The sequence below is a fragment of the Mobula birostris genome, chromosome 15 (assembly GCF_030028105.1).
Source record: "Mobula birostris isolate sMobBir1 chromosome 15, sMobBir1.hap1, whole genome shotgun sequence".
NCBI classification, from domain to species: Eukaryota; Metazoa; Chordata; class Chondrichthyes; order Myliobatiformes; family Myliobatidae; genus Mobula; species Mobula birostris.
The window spans coordinates 41,615,497-41,638,935 of NC_092384.1; positions in this window are offsets into that span (position 1 = coordinate 41,615,497).

Here is a 23,439-nt window from a genome sequence, read left to right on the forward strand (position 1 = left end):
TGGCACAGAACTAGTCACAAGCCTCCACTCGGAGAAGCAATCCTCTACTACCACTCTTTGGCTTCTTCCATTGAGCCAATGCCTAATCCAATTTACCACCTCTCCATGTATACCTAGCGACTGAATTTTCCTAACTAACCTCCCATGCAGGGCCTTGTCAAAGGCCTTACTGAAGTCCATGTAGACAATATCCACGGCCTTCCCTTCATCCACTTTCCTGGTAACCTCCTCGAAAAACTCCAATAGATTGGTCAAACATGACCTACCACGCACAAAGCCATGTTGACTCTCCCTAATAAGTCCCTGTCTATCCAAATGCTTGTAGATTCTGTCTCTTAGTACTCCCTCCAATAATTTACCTACTACCGACATTAAACTTACTGGCCTATAATTTCCCGGATTACTTTTCGATCCTTTTTTAAACAACGGAACAATATGAGCCACTCTCCAATCCTCCGGCACCTCACCTGTAGACAGCGACATTTTAAATATTTCTGCCAGGGCCCCTGCAATTTCAACACTAGTCTCCTTCAAGGTCCGAGGGAACACCCTATCAGGTCCCGGGGATTTATCCACTTTAATTTTCCTCAAGACAGCAAGGACCTCCTCCTTTTCGATCTGTTCAGTTTCCATGATCTCACTACTTGTTTCCTTTAATTCCATAGACTTCATGCCAATTTCCTTAGTAAATACAGATGCAAAAAACCTATTTAAGATCTCCCCCATTTCCTTTGGTTCCGCACATAGCCGACCACTCTGATCTTCAAGAGGACCAATTTTATCCCTTACAGTCCTTTTGCTCTTAATATACCTGTAAAAGCTCTTTGGATTATCCTTCACTTTGACTGCCAAGGCAACCTCATGTCTTCTTTTAGCCCTCCTGATTTCTTTCTTAAGTATTTTCTTGCACTTCTTATACTCTTGCACCTTATTTACTCCCTGCTTCCTATACACGCCATACAACTCCCTCTTCTTCTTTATCAGAGTTGCAATATCCCTTGAGAACCAAGGTTCCTTATTCCTATTCACCTTGCCTTTAATCCTGACAGGAACATACAAATTCTGCACTCTCAAAATTTCTGCTTTGAAGGCTTCCCACCTACCGATCACATCCATGCCAGAGAACAACCTGTCCCAATCCACGCTTTTTAGATCCTTTCTCATTTCTTCAAATTTGGCCTTCTTCCAGTTAAGAACCTCAACCCTAGGACCAGATCTATCCTTGTCCATGATCAAGTTGAAACTAATGGTGTTATGATCACTGGAACCAAAGTGCTCCCCTACACAGACTTCTGTCACTTGTCCTAACTCGTTTCCTAACAGGAGATCCAATATTGCATCCCCTCTAGTTGGTCCCTCTATATATTGATTTAGAAAACTTTCCTGAACACATTTTACAAACTCTAAACCATCTAGACCCCTAACAGTACGGGAGACCCAATCAATATATGGAAAATTAAAATCCCCTACCACCACAACTTTATGTTTCCTGCAGTTGCCTGCTATCTCTCTGCAGATTTGCACTTCCAATTCTCTTTGACTATTGGGTGGTCTGTAATACAATCCCACTAATGTGGCCATACCTTTCCTGTTTCTCAGCTCCATCCACAAGGACTCAGTAGACAAGCCCTCTAATCTGTCCTGCCTGAGCACTGCTGTAATATTTTCCCTAACAAGCAATGCCACTCCCCCACCTTTCATTCCTCTGCCTCGATCACATCTGAAACATCGGAACCCTGGAATATTAAGCTGCCTGTCCTGCCCCTCCTGTAGCCAAGTTTCACTAATTGCTACAACGTCATAATTCCACGTGTCAATCCACGCCCTCAACTCATCCGCCTTCCCCGCAATACTCCTAGCATTGAAATATATACACCTCAGAAGATTTTTACCACCACTCACAACCTTTCTATTAGTGGATTTGCTTGAACTTTTAACATCATTTATTTTCACCCCAGCCACACTGTCAGCTCTGGCACTTTGGTTCCCATCACCCTGCAAATCTAGTTTAAAGCCCCCCCCAATAGCATTAACAAACCTCCCTGAAAGGATATTGGTCCCCCTGCAGTTCAAGTGTAACCCGTCTCTCTTGTACAGGTCCCACCTGCCCCAGAAGAGGTCCCAATTATCCTGAAATCTGAAACCCTGCCCCTACACCAGTTTCTCAGCCACTTGTTCATCCTCCAGAGCATCCTATTCCTACCCTCACTGGCACGTAGTACAGGTAGCAATCCTGAGATTACCACCCTCGAGGTCCTGCTTTTCAACTTCCTACCAAGCTCTCTATACTCAATATCTCTATCATCTATATCAATGATCTGGATGATAATGTGGTTAACTGGATCAGCAACCTTATGGATGACACCAAAATTGGGGGTGTAGAGGACAGTGAGGAAGATGATCAAAGTTTGCAACGGGGTCTAGACTAGCTGGAAAATGGGCTGAAATATGGCAGATGGAAGATAATGCAAATAAATATGAAGTGCTCCACTTTGGAAGAAATAACTAAAGTAGAACTTACACAGTGAGCATTAGGGCACTGAAGGGAGTGCAGAAGAACAAAGTGATCTGGGAATACATATTGTAATTCCTTGAAAGTGCCATCACAGGCACATTGGCCTTCATAAATCAAATTATTGAGTACAGGAGGTGGGATGTTATGTTGAAGTTGTATAAGACATTGATAAGGCCTAATTTGGAGTACTGAGTGCAGATTTGTTCACCAAGCTGCAGAAAGATTGAAAGAATGCCGGAAAAATTTACAAGAAAGTTGCTAGGACTGAGTTATAGGGAAAGGTTGAATAGGTTTCAACTTTATTCCATAGGAGGTAGAAGATTGATGAGGGAATTTGATAGGTGTATACAAAATTATAAAGGGTGTAGATAGGATAAAAGCAAGCAGGCTTTTTACACTGAGGTTGGGTGAGGTCATGGGTTAAGGGTAAAAGATGAAATGTTTAAGGGGAATATGAGGATACTGGTGACAGTGTAGAATGAGTTGCCAGTGCAAGTTGTGGAAAGAGGGTCGATTTCAACACTTAAGTGAAATTTGGATAGGTACGTGGATAGGAGGGGTAGGGAGCGCTATGGTCTGGATGCAAGTCAATGGGACGAGGCAGAATAATGGTTGAACACAGACTAGATGGATCAAGGGGCCTGTTTCTGTGCTGTAATGTTCTATGAAGAAAATTCTATCAACTGAGAGTTCCTTCTGTATGAACCTAGTTATTAAATGTTGGCAAGCTATTTGATTGTAGAGACAATGGTATCTGTGTCTGACCTCAGCTTCAAATAGAAGTGGGTGTTGGCTGACAGTGAACAGAATCAGGGAGTTTGACCAATTTACTTCTCCTGGCTGGGTCAATAGTGGCATTCTCCCTTCAGCCCAACTTCTGTCAGTTAATTTCACGTGTGTTGGGCACATGGCCAAGTGGTTAAGGCGTTTGTCTAGTGATCTGAAGGTCGCTAGTTCGAGCCTCAGCTGTGGCAGCGTGTTTGTGTCCTTGAGCAAGGCACTTGACCACACATTGCTCTAGTGTCTGTGCGAGGAGTGGCACCCCACACAGACTTCCAATCTGCGCCTTGTAAGGCGTGAAAATGCCTGACGCAGGCTTCTTATGGTCTGAGTCAACGTTCCCCTCCGCTCCCACCCTCCAAATTGCAAACTTAGGGCCTGCCTTGCTGAACAGCTCTACAGCCATTACATCTACCAGCTGAACATCTGGGAACTCAAATTATATTTGCAAGAAATCTAGAAATGCAATACACACACACTCTTCCATGGTCATGTTAGAATAGTTTTTGTTACACTGAAAATATGTGTTGCACGTTTAACGCATCCGTCAGATGTACTGCAGTGTGGTTTAGTTTCATGGGAAATGACAATCCTGCTATATCATTTGGAATATTCACACAGTTCCTCTCATATTGACCTTGTGCTTCAATTGGTTTCTAAAATGAAATTGCAGGGGGAATGCAAAATAAAAGACTGAAATATAAGAAAGCAGAAAGCCGTATGAATCTGTATGTTTGTTGATTTAACAATTTCCATTTTCCTTAAGCAAGATTATTATAAAGCATGTAAGGGTGTTTATGTTTCAGTAGGAGAACTTTATGGGGAGACATAGAAACATAGAAACACATAAAAACCTACAGCACAATACAGGCCCTTCGGCCCACAATGCTGTGCTGAACATGTCCTCACATTAGAAATTACCTAGGGTTACCCATCGCCCTCTATTTTTCTAAATGTGACACTTAATGTTACAATAAATATCCTTGCAGTAATATAGCCTGAAAAAAGAAATCCAGCATTTGGCTAAAAAAACACAACTGAGCAGATTACCCTGCCAATTTGATTTTTTTTTTGTCTTTATTTTCTCATATGTTAATGATTCCAAATTTTCAACAGCCCTATGTGAATTTGCAGCAACTACTTCAGGAAGGGTAAGATGAAGGAACACATACCAATCCTCATAGAGGGATCAGAAGTGGAGAGAGTGAGCAATTTCAAATTCCTGGGTGTCAAGATCTCTGAGGATCTAACCTGGTCCCAGCATATCGATGCAGTTGTAAAGAAGGCAAGACAGTGGCTATACTTTATTAGGAATTTGAGAGATTTGGCATGTCAATAAGTACACTCAAAAACTTCTATAGTTGTACTGTGGGGAGCATTCTCACAGGCTGCATCACTGTCTGGTATGGAGGGGCTACTGCACAGGGCTGAAAGAAGCAGCAGAAGGTTGTAAATCTAGTCAGCTCCATCTTGGGTACTAGCCTACAAAGTACCCAGGACATCTTCAGGGAGCGGTGTCTCAGAAAGGCAGCGCCCATTATTAAGGACCTCCAGCACCCAGGGCATGCCCTTTTCTCACTGTTACCATCAGACAGGAGGTACAGAAGCCTGAAGGCACACACTCAGTGACTCAGGAACAGCTTCTTCCCCTCTGCCATCCGATTCCTAAATGGACTTTGAACCCTTGGACACTACCTCACTTTTATTAATATACAGTATTTCTGTTTTTTGCATGATTTTTAATCTATTCAATATACATATACTGTAATTGATTTACTTATTTATTCATTATTACTATTATTATTAATTTATTTATTTTTCTTCTATACTATGTATTTCATTGAACTGTTGCTGCTGAGTTAACAAATTTCAGACCACAAGCCGGTGATAATAAACCTGATTCTGATCTGGTTCTGAGCTGAGAAAAGGCTGACTTCCACTGATTTGATATCTTACTGCACACCTCTAAATTCCTGCTACCTAATTTGAAAATTTGGATACACTGATTTCAAATTAATTTCAATGACAGCAGAGTATTTGTTGACCTTATTTTTACTATTGTCAGCAACTATTTTTTTTCGTTTGCCAGTATAAGCTAAGCCAAGGATGATAAATTGATATGAAGTAAAACATTCAACGAGTATGTGCATAGGCTCTGAATAACACAGTGTGGTATTCCATGCACTCAGCTCTTCTATATTGACAAAGTCTATATTGACTCTGCTCTATGTGCTCAATGCAGTGAGATACAGAGTACTTCAGATGACCAGAAGGACCATCTTCATGGGGCAGCAAGAGCAAGCAATAATGAAAAGTTCTAAATCAGTCCCAGAAATAAAGAAAGAAGCATTGCAGCTTTCTCAATCTAAAAGTGATGTGCTGCAATGTCTAAGAAATAAAAAAAAAGATTAAAAGGAAATGTTGACAGAAATTTCATATTTTTAACGAAAGGATTAGTTTTGTCTCTGGAATTTATAAGTAAAAGGAATATCCTCAAATTTTCAAAATGCTAAACAGTAAGTTTTGTTTTATTTATATGCAGAAGAGTTCTGAAAGGAAGAAGTTGGGAAGCACTAGTAAATGAGTCATGGTTTTGATGGATGAATCATCAACGCATGTTTAGCTGAGCACAAGATACAAATAAAAATGCTCACTTTGCTTTCAGGAACTGGTCAAAGTTAGTTACACTGTTGCTTAATTAGCATCCATTCACGTTACCCACTTTTATGAACGGCTATCGCTAACTGAAGCTACTTAGTATGAAAACAGAAAACGTTTAGTCGATCAGACAACAGGTGTGGAAAGACAAACTATTAACATGTCAGGACCCCCCATTTAAGATTTGAGTTAAGCTTAAATTTCCAAAGAAGAATGTGCTTTGTGCCTGTAGCCGGTTGTGGAAGTCATTCCATGGCATTTGAATACATGCTAGGAGTTATGGCAGAGGAGTGCAGAGTACAGTCGCCGTGAATTTCAGATGGAATTCTAGACTCTGAGGTCTATCTGTTGGAGGGAAAGTGTTCATGTATCACCATGTTCAAGGACATTTTCAATCCCACTGTTACAACACTCTTGAATGGATCTTTTGTACGATGATGCATATACAATAACTCTTGATCTCTCCATCTACTTCATCATGGCCTCTGCACTTTGCTTACCTGCCTATACTTTCTCTGTAACTGTAACTCTAAATCTCACATTCCTGTTTTTCTTTTGTTGGCCAGAAAGAATTACAGTCTAAAAATCAGTGAATTGGAATGAATCTAGGACAGTGGAAACAGATATACCAGTTGCCTTTGTTCTTGCCATATGCTTGTGAATGGAGGCTGCCATTTTGTTGAACTGTTTTATCTCCTCCATTTTGTGACCTTACGTTGACTGGCCTAATCAGTGTTTTAAAGTAGACACAATGATGTTTCAGGCAATCTGCTGGACTACAGATCATTTCCAAATAAGAAGTTATTGGTGAGGTGTTTTTTGGTTGGATATAGCATGCAGGTTTGTGAATGTTGGGGATTATGCCTGTCCTGCGAGATTTGAGCTGGTTGCTAATTAAGAACAAAAAGCCATAAATTGCAAGTTTTCACCTGCTGGAAAGAAAGCAATAAATTAGGGCTGGTTTGGAGCAGAGCTAATAAGAAGGTGTTTAAGGTCAGTCACACGATCAATAGTCAATGACACTGAAATATAACACTTGAATTAGTATGGAATGGGTATATAAGCAGAGGTTTTCAGATACAAGACAGTGAGATTCTGTAGGAGGTTCACCGTCGTGAGATTTGAAGTGCCCCACTGATGTAGAGATTTGAAATGTGACTATAAGGAATACATTGGCCTGCTGAGATCCTTTTTAACTGGTGTTATCTTTTCTATTCTTTGACTGCTCGTGGACAGTCAGGAAAACATGGGAGCACACCAGTATTCGGTTGTGGAAGTTCATGTGTTCTTTTGTTGAGACAATGAAGGTACTTGTTGATAATTACAGATTCTCCCTGTGCCTCCCTGATCATTAGTACTAAGCGGAAGATCCCTGTAACACTTTTATGTAATCTCGATATATTTCAATATGCAATGATCTATCTGGATGACATGCAAACAAAAGCTTTTCATTGTATCTTGGTACATATGACAATAAACTAGTTACCAATTTTTGAAACACAATATGGAAGGAATCCTCCAGATCTGTTGTGAAGTGTCAATGTGATGAAGGCACAATTGAAGTCAATGTCAGGAGTGAAGCTTGTTTGGTCAAGGACAATGAATCTATAATTAAAATTGAATTTCCAGTAACAAAGCCACATCCCTGTGAATGCAGTCCTAGATGTAATGGTCCATCCCAACAGCTGCTCGGTAGAGAGCTCCAGGATCTTGATGCAATGATGAAAGCAGAGCAAGTCAGGATGGTGTGTGTCGTGGAGGCTACTTTTCTGGTCTGCTGTTCTCTGCACTATCTGTCCAGTCTTTTGGTGGTAGACACTGGGGCACGGCAGGTACAATTGAAGAACTCTTGCAGATATTTATTTTATTGAAAGTGCAGTCTGCAGCCACAATTCATCAGTGATAAAGGTTACACTTTTGTTTTTGGGGTGGTCATTACCTTGCATATGTACTGGGGAAATCTACTAACTATTGTCCACATGTTACTGAAGGCTTGTGACATGCTGGCTTTACCTGAGGTGTGATGATTTCATTCACCACTTAGAGTAGAAAGGTATCTCAAAATTGCCTCCTTCTTTTCTCTTATTTTTAATTTCATTTTTGTCCTTCTAACTTACTTTTCATTTAATGTTGTTCTCTTACTTTTCATTTCATTTTTGTCCCTCTGCCAACCTACCAGTCCAGGTAGTTCCATTTTTTCTGCCTGCTCCTGCCCCACCAAACTAGTGTCCACGTACCTTTACTCCATTTTGTCCTCTTTGGTTCAATCCCTGTCGACCTATATCCTTGACAGTTCACATGCACTCCAGCATTTCAATACCTATCAGTCCATGGTCCAAGCCTACACAGTAATGCTACCCAATTTTTCTCCGCCACAGTGATGACTGCATTGATGCTGCTTCCTGCACCCATACTAAGCTCAATTTCATCAACTTTGCCTCCAACTTACCCCCTGCCCTCAAATTTACTTTGTTCCTTCTCTTTCTCGATCTGTCTGCTTCCATCACTGCTGACAGACTATCCACTGACATCTTTTACAAACCTACTGACTCTCACAGTTATCTTCACTGTACCCCTATCCGCCCTGTCACATCCTTAATCTCAGTTCCTCTTGCAATTCCCTGATCTCTATTCCACCGTTTCCACCGTATTTGTTCTTGGGCTGAAGTTTTCCATTCTAGAACATCTGAGATGCCATCTTTTCCATTCCAACACCATTAATGTTGCCCTCACTCCCAGCCCTTCCATTTCCTGCACATTTGCCCTCACCTCATCCTCCCGCCATCATAACAGGAATAAAGTTCCCCTTGTCCTTAACTACCACTCCACAAAACTCTGAATCCAGCCCATCATTCTCCATAACATCTCCCATCTCCAATGGGATCCTACCATGAAGCACATCTTTTCCTCCCACTCCCACTCCTCCTTTCCTTTCTGTGTGGGTAATTCTTTACATAACTCCCTTGTTCACCTATCCTTACCACTGATTTCTCTCCTGGCACTTAACCCTGCAAGTATGACAAGTGCTACATCCTCCCCTATACCTCCTTCCTCAGCACCATTCAGGGCCCAAAAAGCCCTTCCAGGTGAGGCAACATTTCACCTGTGAGTCTCTCGGGATTATCTATTGTACCTGGTGCTCCTGGTGTGGCCTGTTTTATGTTGGTCAGACCTGATGCAGATTGGGAGACCACTTTGTTGATCACCCTCAATCTGTCCACTGCAAATGGCAGGATCTTCAGGTGGCTACCCTTATCAATTTAACTTCCCAGTCCCATTCTAACATTTGTGTCCATGGCCTCCTCTATTGCCCTGATAAGGTCAGACTCAGGATGGAGCAGCAACACCTCATATTCTGTTTGTATAGCTTCAAAATTGATGCTTGTAGCATAAATTTCTCTAACAGGTAATTTCTTTCCCCTCCCTCCTTCTCTATTTTCCTGTTCCTTATTCTGTTTACCCTCTCACCCCTTCTCTTCTACTCACCTGTCCCTCAGCTCCCTCTGGTTGCCCTCATCTTTCCCTTTTTTCCAAGGTCCACTATTCTTTTCCATTAGATTCTTTCTTCTTCAACCCTTTACTTTTTCCACTCGTCTCCTGCAGCTTCTCACTTCATCTGCTCTCCCCCATCACCTACCTTTGCTCTCACCTTGTCTCACCTATTACCTGCCAGATTGTACTCTCTCCCCTCCCCCACCTTCTTATATTAGCTTCTGTCCCCTTCTTTTCAGTCGTGATGAAGAATGTTTATTCCCCTCCACGGATGCTGCCTGATCTGCTGTGTTCCTTTAGCATTCTGGGCAGGCTGCTTAAGGCTTCCACCATCTGTAGAATCTCTTGCTCTCACATGTTGCTCCACAAGATCACATGTGCCAAGAACTGCTGGCAAATGCCAAGCTTACTTAACTGCACAAGTGTTGATAAAATAGAAGATATCAGAAAGTGGGATAGTTACTTTACTGAACTGCAAAGTATCTTCACACTGGTCTGGGCATTTGAAGTGTTGCTTAATGATTCCTGTCCAATGAAGTTATAAGCAACAGTGTGAATCTTTATATGTCCACATACCCTGCTTTGCACAGACTTAGAAAGAGTGTGAGAAGCTGAATGCTGACGGGAGCCACTCTGGACTGATTTATGGCCTGAGGATGCTCAGTAGACTGTCAACTCATGGAAGCATCCTGGCTTCCTAAGTGGGTATTAAGCACTGAGCATCATTTGCACTTTATACTTCCATCATTCTGTTGTTTTTGCTTTACTGTATTTATTGCTGTCTTCATCATTACTGTTTATTCTGAGAGCAACGAATTTTATTGCACCCTGGTGTACATGACAATAAAGTAATCAGAATCTGAAATGCTGAGCATGGATGCAGGTGAACTGCTCATTGACCGAGTGGTATTCCTGTCACTTCACGAATATTACTGGTGTGTGGCAAGTGTAGTCAATGAGTTCTTGCTCCTTGAAGTAAGAACTTCTTTAATTTCTCTAATGCATCCAAGTGCTGCAAATGATAACAGGTGACTTGTATATCAGAAGCAGCCTGGAAATAGACTTAGAAATCCAGCACATCTGTTCCTGTAACATTCATGATAGTTCTGGTCTGGTGAGTCAGATTCAGATTTAGCCACAGTTTACAGCAGATTTTTTAAGTGGACATTCCTGAAGGTACGGAGCTTCACCAGGATTTGCTTTCTCAAGTTAATGTCAGAAAATCTCCAGAAGAAAACTGTGGTGAGTAATTGCTTGTGCTGAGAATCCTTCTCCTCCTTCTTGTTCCCTTATCTCTAGTGTGTCATGCCGCTCTGCTGAAGGCCATATATCACAAGTAGCACAATAAATAGTTACTGGGCCACTACGTATTATGGTTAATTTCCCAAGAATTGTTTCCGGTGAAGCCTAAAGCTGGGGTACTGTAAGGAAAGTATCAAACATATCTGAAAGAGCCATGTGGTGATTAGAAGGTGAGAATGTTCTGAAATTATGAAGCAAAAATGTGTAAGACTGAGGCACAGTACAACATTTCTGAAAATGGAACAAAACACTGGATAAATATATTAGAACGTCAAATCCCAGATTTAAAAAAAATAAGAAAATGAAAATCCGAATCCCTTGAGAGGATTAATAACCGTTGTTGGAATCCTGCTATCTTCTGTAGGAGTGTTAATAACATTACAGTATTCTTATAGTCTGTGCCCAGCTGGTCTCAGCATGCATCAGCATGACACTCTCATCATTTTCACCAAGACATTTGGAATGCTAGTAAAAATACCAGCAGTAAGTTAACTCCTCAGTTACTTTGAATAACTATGGCATTGCAAAGGATTCAGAAAACACAACCTATCTAAAGTGAATTGTCTTTGCTCCCACTGGACTCACCTACAATTGGTAAGATTAAACTAACATTTTGTTTTTTTTTCAATTTCTTATTCTTTTTATCTGGGATTTCATATTCTACTGTATGTATCCGGTGTTTTGTTCTAGTGTATTGCTATAAATTGCGAATAGTTGCAAAGGAAGTATGTCTTTTATGGCAAAAAGTAATCCTGATCTGTCCAAAGTTTTGAAAAAGTCAGGCTGCCACATGAACTCATCAGATGCCTTATAAAGCCTCAACATTACATCCTTGCTTTTATACTTGATTAGATTATGAGAACACTCAGTCCTCTTTTATTATCATTTAGAAATGCATACATGCATTAAGAAATGATACAATGTTTCTCCAGCGTGATATCACAGAAAACAAGACAAACCAAAGACTACCACTGACAAAACCACATAATTATAACATATAGTTACAGCAGTGCAAAGCAATGCCATAATTTAATGAAGAACAGTCCATAGGCACAGTAAAAAAAAAAGTCTCAAAGTCCCCGAGTGGATCGACTCCCAAGTTCCCGATAGCGGCGGCAAAAGGGAGAAACTCCCTGCCATAAACCTCCAGGCACCGTCAACTTGCCGATGCCTTGGAAGCAGCCAACCACAGCCGACCCTGAGTCCATCCGTCCGAAAACTCCGAGCTTCCGAGCAGCCTCTCCGATACAGCCTCCCGAGCACCATCCTCTGCCGAGCGCCTTTGACCTCTCCCCGGCCGCTGAAACACGCAAAGCCGAGGATTTCGAGGCCTTCAGCTCCAGAGATTCTGGTTACCACACAGTAGCAGCGGTAGCAAAGCAGACATTTCAGAAGTTTTCCAGATGTTCCGCTGTGCACTCACATCTGTCTCCATCAAATCAGGAATTGTGCACGGTCCCCTACTTGACAGCTAACAGATATTCATGACCGGAGAGGCCGCATGCGCTGTCATCGCGCGGCCATCTTCTCCTGAACCAGAATATAATGTTAAGGCTTTGTAAGTCATTGGTGAGGCCTCATTTGGAGTATTATGAGCATTTGTGGGCCCCTTATCTAAGAACAGATGGGCTAACATTAAAGAGGGTCCAAAGAAGGTTCACAAAACTGATTCTGGGATTGAAAGGCATATCACATGGGGGGCGTTTCATGACTCTGGGCCTGTACTCACTGGATCTCAAAAGAATGAGGGAGGATTTCATTGAAACTTATTGAATGTTGAATGCCCTTGACAGAGTGGATGTGGAGAGGATGCTTCCTCTGGTGAGGGAGTCTAGGACCAGAGGACGCAGCCTCAGAATACTGTCCATTTAGAATGGAGATGAGGAAGCATTTCTCTCACCAGAGAGTGGTAAATCTGTGGAATTCATTGCCATGTTGTCACAGGTAGCTGTGGAGACCATGTCACTGGGTATATTTAAGGCGGAGGTTTATAGGTTTTGGTTAGTCAGGGCATGAAGGGAGAAGGCAGAAGGCAGGAGATTGGGGCTGAGAGGGAAATTGATTAGCCATGATGAAATGGTGGAGCAGACTCAACTGGCCAAATGGCCTAATTCTGCTCCTATATCTTATGGTCTTATGGTGGCAGTCAAGATGCCTTTGTGTTTTGACTGTTTGCTATCCCAGCTACAATTGCAAACAAATCAGCAATTTTATGACAAGGGCTATCACTGAACAACATTACTGAAAGTTCCAGTGTGTTTGTCTTGCCATTGCTTTTACACAGTACAAGCCATCCAGTCACGCAAAACATGACAGAGCACACCACTGGTCTTTTGTAGCAACACTTCTGTTGCTTGTACCATTCTAAAGGAATCTTGTAGGCAATGGACTGAGAGAGTGTCTCCTGGTATTGTCTATTTAGGCTTCCTGTTCTCATTACCTTTCAGCCGTGTGTAGTGAGAAGGACAGATTTGGAAGTTGACAAGGTTGGGGGCAATGAGAGGGTGATGGAAGTATGGAGCAACTCTTGTATCTATATCCCCCTGAGGGTGGAAAATGTCTGTGAATCTTACCATCTCCTTCAACTGTGCCTATATTTACAACAACAATAACAACAACAGAGTCATTGTGGAAATCTGGAAACCATATCCTTGAAATTGAGTAGAATAACACTTACAAACCCCACCAGTATTGCTTTGGTTGCCATGAAAAAAAAAATTGTCATACATTTTTGAGTTGTTTTTTAAACAGTTTTGAGGATGTTGATTAAATTGCTTTCATACTAGAAAAACAGCAAAGATGAATTTCTAAGAGGTGGTGTGACACACCCACGGCTACTGAAAAATAGGACTATTCATTTGAAGAACTAAAAATGACTCCAAACCTGTAAATCTTTTTAAAGATGAATGATGATCATACAATGCATTGTTTATAATCTATTGTTCATAATAAATCTCATCAATTTCTGGTACTCTTGGGCTGTATTCCAGCCTGCTTTAGAGTCGATGTGTAAGGTAGATTGTTTTGTTCTCTCAACATGCATTTTTACAGAAGTGTATTTTTTAATCTGGGGATTTTCTGCCTTTATGGGTAATATATCTAATAACATTGTTTCACAGACCGTGCCCTGAAAATGCATTTTCAGGATTCTTTTATGTATGATTCTTTATTTACACATACTCATCGATAGTACTTGGAATTTTGGTACTTTGTGTTGAAATAATGAAATGTCCTAATCAGTGTCGTGTTTCTGTCATGGCAGACTGTTAAAATCTGCAAATGGATTACAGTAGTTGGATACAGAGACAAAGAGTTTGCTGTTATTGATTCAGCTGCTTACATTTTGCATCACCTAGAATCACTCAGAGCATTGTGACTTGATTCAGAAAGCTTCTTGTTATATAAAGAACTGATCCAATTTCAAAATATCAGCTCTGCTCAGACAGAATAGGTTTCACTTTTAATGGATAAAGTACACTTAAACAGGGATGTAAACTATTTGCAAACACGAGGAATTCTGCAGATGCTGGAATTTCAAGCAACACACATCAAAGTTGCTGGTGAATGCAGCAGCATCCTGAGGAAGGGTCTCGGCCTGAAACGTCGACTGTACCTCTTCCTAGAGATTCTGCCTGGCCTGCTGCGTTCGCCAGCAACTTTGATGTAAACTATTTGCATAACTTTTATTAATGTTTGATAAACAAAGCCTTCTTACACCTTGGTCTGTCATATCATGCATGCATTTCTCTCTGAAGTTAATATCACACTTCAAAAATATTCTTATATTCCTGTAATCTTGTTGTGTATTACTCCTTAGGTTGTTACATGCACTCTTATTGAAGGAAAGGGTTTAATTTGCCTTTAGCTATTTCGAAGTTAATTATGAAACTGGTTTCTTGAAAAATTAGAATTCAGAGAACCTTTTCACCAAGGTTTATGAGGAATGATGTGTTATGTTCTGACGGCAGATAGGAAACAGTGATCCTTATCAGTCTTCACAGGTGATTTGATTTCAGATCAAGTCACAGTGCCCAAGTACTACAAAATGAAAAAGCACATAAGAAGCTTTGTCTTTTTCATTATGAGTTTAAAATAGGGATTGGAGTCACAGACTGCAGACTGAAATACGTCGCTGCTATTGTGCGATTTTTGAAAGTCAAATTGAAATTTGTACATCTACTCAAATCTGTCATAAAATATCAGAAGAAATTAAATAATCATTAATACTCTTATTATTGTATATCCTTTGTTATATTAAAGGTGAAAAAGTGAGTGTTTCTTTCAAAGCAAGTCTTATATAATGAAATGCTTTTTAAACTAATGTTTTAAATGATACAAGAGATTTGAAATCTGTTTATTTTTACCCGTGTCACACAAAGTAATCTGCAATGTTTTATATATCAGATGCAAATGTCTTTGCATTATTGCCTTAATTACCAACTAAGTTAATTTATTCAGTAATTCTAAATCATAAAATTATTTATTCAGACAAAAAGCAAGACAATGGAATAAGAACGCAAACAACAGGAATTCTGCAGATGCTGGAAATTCAAGCAACACACATCAAAGTTGCTGGTGAACGCAGCAGGCCAAGCAGCATCTGTAGGAAGAGGTGCAGTCGACGTTTCAGGCCGAGACTCTTCGTCAGGACTAACTGAAGGAAGAGTGAATAAGGGATTTGAAAGTTGGAGGGGGAGGGAGAGATCCAAAATGATAGGAGAAGACAGGAGGGGGAGGGATAGAGCCAAGAGCTGGACAGGTGATAGGCAAAAGGGGATACAAGAGGATCATGGGACAGGAGGTCCGGGGAAGAAAGACAAGGGGGGGGGACCCAGAGGATGGGCAAGAGGTATATTCAGTGGGACAGAGGGAGAAAAAGGAGAGTGAGAGAAAGAATGTGTGCATAAAAATGAGTAACAGATGGGGTACGAGGGGGAGGTGGGGCCTTAGCGGAAGTTAGAGAAGTCGATGTTCATGCCATCAGGTTGGAGGCTACCCAGACGGAATATAAGGTGTTGTTCCTCCAACCTGAGTGTGGCTTCATCTTTACAGTAGAGGAGGCCGTGGATGGACATTATCACCCCTTGTTCAATCCCTTCCGACCTATGTTTGTGACACTTCTCACGCTCTTAAACTTTTCGATGATTTTAAGTTCCCTGGCCCCCACTGCTTTATTTTCACCATGGATGTCCAGTCCTTATATACTTCCATCCCCCATCAGGAAGGTCTTAAAGCTCTACGCTTCTTTTTGGATTCCAGACCTAATCAGTTCCCCTCTACCACCACTCTGCTCCGTCTAGCGGAATTAGTCCTTACTCTTAATAATTTCTCCTTTGGCTTCTCCCACTTCCTCCAAACTAAAGGTGTAGCTATGGGCACCCGTATGGGTCCTAGCTATGCCTGCCTTTTTGTTGGCTTTGTGGAACAATCTATGTTCCGTGCCTATTCTGGTATCTGTCCCCCACTTTTCCTTCGCTACATCGATGACTGCATTGGTGCTGCCTCCTGCACACATGCAGAACTCGTTGACTTTATTAACTTTGCCTCCAACTTTCACCCTGCCCTCAAGTTTACCATGTCCATTTCCGACACCTCCCTCCCCTTTCTAGATCTTTCTGTCTCTGTCTCTGGAGACAGCTTATCCACTGATGTCTACTATAAACCTACTGACTCTCACAGCTATCTGGACTATTCCTCTTCTCACCCTGTCTCTTGCAAAAACGCCATCCCCTTCTCGCAATTACTCCGTCTCCGCCGCATCTGCTCTCAGGATGAGGCTTTTCATTCTAGGTCGAGGGAGATGTCTTCCTTTTTTAAAGAAAGGGGCTTCCCTTCCTCCACTATCAACTCTGCTCTTAAACGCATCTCCCCCATTTCACGTACATCTGCTCTCACTCCATCCTCCTGCCACCCCACTAGGAATAGGGTTCCCCTGGTCCTCACCTACCACCCCACCAGCCTCCGGATCCAACATATTATTCTCCGTAACTTCCGCCACCTCCAACGGGATGCCACCACTAAGCACATCTTTTCCTCCCCTCCTCTCTCTGCATTCCGCAGGGATCGCTCCCTACACAACTCCCTTGTCCATTCGTCCCCCCCATCCCTCCCCACTGATCTCCCTCCTGGCACTTATCCGTGTAAGCGGAACAAGTGCTACACATGCCCTTACACTTCCTCCCTTACCACCATTCAGGGCCCCAAACAGTCCTTCCAGGTGAGGCAACACTTCACCTGTGAGTCGACTGGGGTGATATACTGCGTCCGGTGCTCCCGATGTGGCCTTTTATATATTGGCGAGACCCGACGCAGACTGGGAGACCGCTTTGCTGAACATCTACGCTCTGTCCGCCAGAGAAAGCAGGATCTCCCAGTGGCCACACATTTTAATTCCACATCCCATTCCCATTCTGACATGTCCATCCACGGCCTCCTCTACTGTAAAGATGAAGCCACACTCAGGTTGGAGGAACAACACCTTATATTCCGTCTGGGTAGCCTCCAACCTGATGGCATGAACATCGACTTCTCTAACTTCCGCTAAGGCCCCACCTCCCCCTCGTACCCCATCTGTTACTTATTTTTATACACACATTCTTTCTCTCACTCTCCTTTTTCTCCCTCTGTCCCACTGAATATACCTCTTGCCCATCCTCTGGGTCCCCCCCCCCCCCCGTCTTTCTTCCCAGACCTCCTGTCCCATGATCCTCTCGTATCCCTTTTGCCAATCACCTGTCCAGCTCTTGGCTCCATCCCTCCCCCTCCTGTCTTCTCCTATCATTTTGGATCTCCCCCTCCCCCTCCCCCTCCAACTTTCAAATCTCTTACTCACTCGTCCTTCAGTTAGTCCTGACGAAGGGTCTCGGCCTGAAATGTCGACTACACCTCTTCCTACAGGTGCTGCTTGGCCTGCTGCGTTCACCAGCAACTTTGATGTGCGTCAATGGAATAAGAAATTTGATTGTCAACACATTTGCTGGAAAATTTCAAAATTATAAATTAGTAATGATTTTAATAAAACATTTTATTGTTGCCTATAGTGGATGAATCATTTTGTAATAATTAATAAAACACTGATAATATTGAGATTAATTGATTTATCTATGCCCGACAAGATTTTGAAATGTTGTTTTCTACTAATATTTTGAAAGAATTGTGGCACTGAAGATTGCTGTACTTACCCTAGTAGTTTAATCCTTTTGAGAAACTTAAACAGTACCAAAGGAATATTCAGGGGCGTCTGAATCAGAATCAGAATCAGGTTTATTATCATTGGCATGTGTCGTGAAATTTGTTACTGTAGCAGCAACAGTTCAATGCAATACCTAATATAGAAGAAGAAAAAAAAAAGATTAATAAATGAATAAGTTACATATATGTATATTGAATTGATTAAAAAATCATGCAAAAAACAGAACTAATATATATTAAAAACATAGAAATATGGAAAACCTACAGCACAATACAGGCCCTTCGGCCCACAGAGTTGTGCCGAACATGTCCCTACCTTAGAAATTACTAGGCTTGCCTAAAGCCCTCTATTTTATTAAGTTCCATGAACCTATGTAAAAGTCTCTTAAAAGACCCTATCGTATCCGCCTCCACCACCATTGCCGGCAGCCCACGCACTCACCACTCTGAGTAAAAAACTTACCCCTGACATCTCCTCTGTACCTATTCCCCACCACCTTAAACCTGTGTCCTCTTGTGGCAACCATTTCAACCCTGGAAAAAGGCCTCTGATTATCCACATGATCAATGCCTCTCATCATCTTATACACCCCTATCAGGTCATAAGACCATAAGACCCGTAAGACAAAGGAGCAGAAGTCAGCCATTCGGCCCATCGAGTCTGCTCCGCCATTTTATCATGAGCTGATCCATTCTCCCATTTAGTCCCACTCCCCTGCCTTCTCACCATAACCTTTGATGCCCTGGCTACTCAGATATCTATCAACTCTGCCTTAAATACACCCAATGACTTGGCCTCCACTGCCTCCCATGGCAACAAATTCCATAGATTCACCATCCTCTGGCTAAAAAAAATTCTTCACATCTCTGTTCTGAATGGGCACCCTTCAATCCTTAAGTTATGCCCTCTCATACTAGACTCCCCCATTATGGGAAACAACTTTGCCACATCCACTCTGGCCATGCCTTTCAACATTCTAAACGTTTCTATGAGGTCCTCCCTCATTCTTCTAAACTCCAAGGAATACAGTCCAAGAGCGGATAAACGTTCCTCGTATGTTAACCTTTTCATTCCCGGAATCATTCTAGTGAATCTTCTCTGTACCCTCTCCAATATCAGCACATCCTTTCTTAAATAAGGAGCCCAAAACTGCCCACAGTACTCTAAGTGAGGTCTTCCCAATCACTGATGTCAAGCGAACAGGTCTATAATTTCCTTTTTGCTTCCTTGCCCCCTTCTTAAATAGCGGAGTGAAATTTGCAATCTTCCAGTCCTCTGGAACCATGCCCGAATCTATCGACTTTTGAAAGATCATTGCTAATGCCTCCGCAATCTCCACAGCTACTTCCTTCAGAACACGAGGGTGCATTCCACCTGGTCCAGGAGATTTATCTACCCTTAGACTATTCAGCTTCCTGAGTACTTTCCCTGTCATAATTGTGACTGCGCATACTTCTCTTCTTTACCACCCTTGAGTGTCCAGTATACTGCTGAAGTCTTTCTCAGTGAAGACTGATGCAAAATACTCGTTCAGTTCCTCCGCCATCTCCTTATCTCCCATTACAATTTCTCCAGCATCATTTTCTATCAGTTCTATATCTACTCTCACCTGTCTTTTACTCTTTATATACTTGAAAAAGCTTTTAGTATCCTCTTTGATATTATTTGCTAGCTTCCTTTCATAGTTCATCTTTTTCCTCTTAATGACCTTCTTAGTTTCGTTTTGTAAGCTTTTAAAAACTTCCCAATCCTCTATCTTCCCACTAATTTTTGCTTCCTTGTATGCCCTCTCCTTTGCTTTAACTTTGGCTTTGACTTCTCTTGTCAGCCACAGTTGCATCCATTTGCCATTCGAAAATTTCTTCTTTTTTGGAATATACCTGTCTTGCACCTTCCTCACTTCTCACTTAAACTCCAGCCACTGCTGCTCTGCGGTCTTTCCCGCCAGTGTCCCTTTCCAGTCAACTTTGGCCAGTTCCTTTTTCATGCCACTGTAATTTCCTTTACTCCACTGAAATACTGACACATCAGATTTCGACTTCTCTTTTTCAAATTTCACAGTGAACTCAATCATGTTATGATCACTGGCTCCTAAGGGTTCCTTCACCTCAATCTCTCTAATCACCTCTGGTTCATTACACAATACCCAATCCAGTACAGCCGATCCCCTAGTGGGCTGAACAACAAGCTGTTCTAAAAAGCCATCTCGTAGACATTCTACAAATTCTCTCTCTTGAGATCCAGTGCCGACCTGATTTTCCCATTCCAGTCGCATGGTAAAATTCCCCACAATTATCATAACACTGCCCTTCTGACAAGCCTTTTCTATTTCCTGTTGTAATTTGTAGTCCACATCACTGCAGATGTTTGGAGGCCTGTATATAACTGCCATCAGGGTCCTTTTACCCCTGCGATTTCTTAGCTCAACCCATAAAGATTCTGCACCTTCCGATCCTATATCACCTCTTTCTAATGATTTGATATCATTTCTTATCAATAAAGCCACGCCTCCCCCTCTGTCTACCTTCCTATCCTTCCGATACACTGTGTATCCTTGGACGTTCAGCTCCCAGAGACATGTATCCTTCAGCCACGTCTCAGTGATGGCCACAATATCATACCTGCCCACCTGTAGCTGTATGACAAGATCATTCACCCTATTCCTTATGCCGCGTGCATTTAAGTATAACGCCTTAAGACCAATATTTGGTAGTTTTTGCTTTGATTGCACAGCAACTTTATTGCACTGCAACTCATCCCAATGGCTGCAAATTTGCCCCATCACCTGCCTGTCCTTCCTGACATCTTTACTGCTCACGATCTTAGATTTATTTCTGTTTTCCCCTTCCTCTGCTCTATCATTCCAGTTCCCATCCCCCTGCCAAATTAGTTTAAACCCTCCCTAACAGCTCTATTAAACTTTCCCGCCAGGATATTGGTCCCCTTCGGGTTCAGGTGTAACCCGTCCATTTTGAACACGTCATAACTCCCACAGAAGAGATCCCAATGATCCAAGGACCTGAAACCCTGCCTCTTACACCAGTCTGTTAGCCACACATTCATCTGCCTGATCCTACCATTCTTGCCCTCGCTAGCATGTGGCACAAGTAGCAATCCCGAGATTACTACCCTGGAGGTCCTGCTTCTAAGCTTCCTTCCTAACTCCCAGAAATCTCTCTTCAGGACCTCCTCCCTTCTCCTATCTATGTCATTGGTACCAACATGTACAAAGACAACTGGCTGCTCGCATTCTCCCTTCAGAATATTCTGGACCCAATCCGAGACATCCCGTATCCTGGCACCTGGGAGGCAACACACAATGCGGGTATCTCTATCAGGCTCACAGAATCTCCTGTCTGTTCCCCTGACTATGGAATCCCCTATGACTACCGCATTCCTCTTCTCCCTCCTTCCCTCCTGCACAACAACGCCAGGCTCAGTGCCAGAGACACGGTCACCATGGGCGTCCCATGTCAGGTCATCCCCCTCAACAGCATCCAGAACAAGATACTTTTTGTGAGGGGGACAGCCACAGGGGTGCTCTCCACTATCTGGGCATTTTCCTTCCCTCCCCGACACTCACCCAGTTTTCTGACCCCTGTAGCCTAGGGATGACTACCTCCCTGTAGCTCCTGTCTATCACCTCTTCACTTTCCCTAATAAGCAGTAGGTCATCAAGCTGCAACTCCAGATCCCTAACACGGTCTCTGAGGAGCTGCATCTCGGTGCACCTGGCGCAGATGTGGCCATCAGAGAGGCTGGGGGGGTCTCCCAGGATTCCCACATCTGACACCCTGAACAAAGCACTAACCCTGCAGGCATGCTATCTAATTCTGCAGGAATGAAACAGGAAAAATAAATCTACTCACCCACTTACCTCAACAAACAGACAAACTTTTTAAATCGTTAGCTTGTACCATTAGCTGTGTGAGCCCAGCTGTTCCTCTGTCTGTCCGGGCCGATTCGCCAAGGGGGAGAAAAAAGAGTTGGTGCCTCACTCTTGCCTCTTCCTGTTACCTCCAAAGCCCATTGAAGCCGAAGCCCTACACTCTGCTACCATTCACTCCTCTGCCTGCTGTATAGGGTGGTCTCCTTTTTAAACTCTCCGCGCTGTCCTGTCTACGCCACGCGCCTGCGCAGTCTCATCCTTCTTGCATTCGAAGAAAAACTGCTTTCCTTCAAAATTCAGCTCCCACGCCGCTCTTCTTGTCCCAATCCAAAACACAGCCGTAGGAAGTACCCTTCCTTTTTAAACTCTCCTCTCATCCTCTGTCACTCCAAGGAGAAAAGGCCGAGTTCATTCAACCTATCCTCATAAGGCATGCTCCCCAATCCAGGCAACATCCTTGTGAGGTAGTGTTCTCAGGTTCAATGTCCGTTTAGGAATCAGATGGCAGAGGGGAAGAAGCTGTTCCTGAATCGCTGAGTATGTGCCTTCAGGCTTCTGTACCTCCTACCTGATGGTAACAATGAGAAAAGGGCATGCCCTGGGTGCTGGAGGTCCTTAATAATGGATGCTGCCTTTCTGAGACACCACTCCTTGAAGAGGTCCTGGGTACTTTGTAGGACAGTACCCAAGATGGTGCGGATTAAATTTATAACCCTCTGCAGCTTCTTTTGGTCCTGTGCAGCTGTACCACCACCCCCCACCACCCCTGACCCCATAGCAGAGAGTGGTGCAGCCTGTCACAGTGCATCTATGGAAGTTTTTGAGTTTATTTGTTGACATACCAAATCGCCTGATTTGCCTATTATCAGTTTTTGATAAGTGACCAAAGTCCTGATGTTTTGATGAATGATCTCAGCCCAAAACGTCGGCTCTTTATTCCTCTCTATAGATGCTGCCTGACATACTGAGTTCTTCCAGCATTTTGTGTGTGTTACTCTGAAGTAACCACTGATATTTCCTCATTAAATGGTGTTATAGGAATTACAAATTAGAAAAATGCAAGCTGTAGAAGCAAAGTGTTCTAAAAAATTTCAGCTTCTTTTTTCACTCCATGAAGATGATTTGATCTACAGGAAACTGCCAGTCCAAGGCCACAAGAGACAGATAAATAATAGGTGACTGTCAGGAGAGGGAAGGGAGATCATCAGATAGTGGAAAGCACCCCAATGACTGTCCCTCTCAACAATAAGTACTCCATTTTGAGGACTGTTGTGGTGGGGGGGGGGGGAAGGACCTACCTGGGGAAAGCACAGCGACCGTGCCCCTGGCATTGTGTCTGGCCCTGTGGCTCAGAATGGAAGGGAACTGAAGAGAATGACAGCAGTAAAAGGGTACTCTATAGTTTGGGGGACAGATAGGTGATTTTGTTGACGCGAAAAAGAAACACAGATGGTAGTTTGCCTCCCAGGTGCCAGGGCCGCGATGTTTCTTACGCGTCCACAATATCCTGAAAAGGGAGGGTGTGCAGCCAGAAGCTGTGGTATGCATTGGTACCAATAACATAGGTTGAGAAAGGGAGGAGGTCCTGAAAACAGAATACAGGGTGTTAGG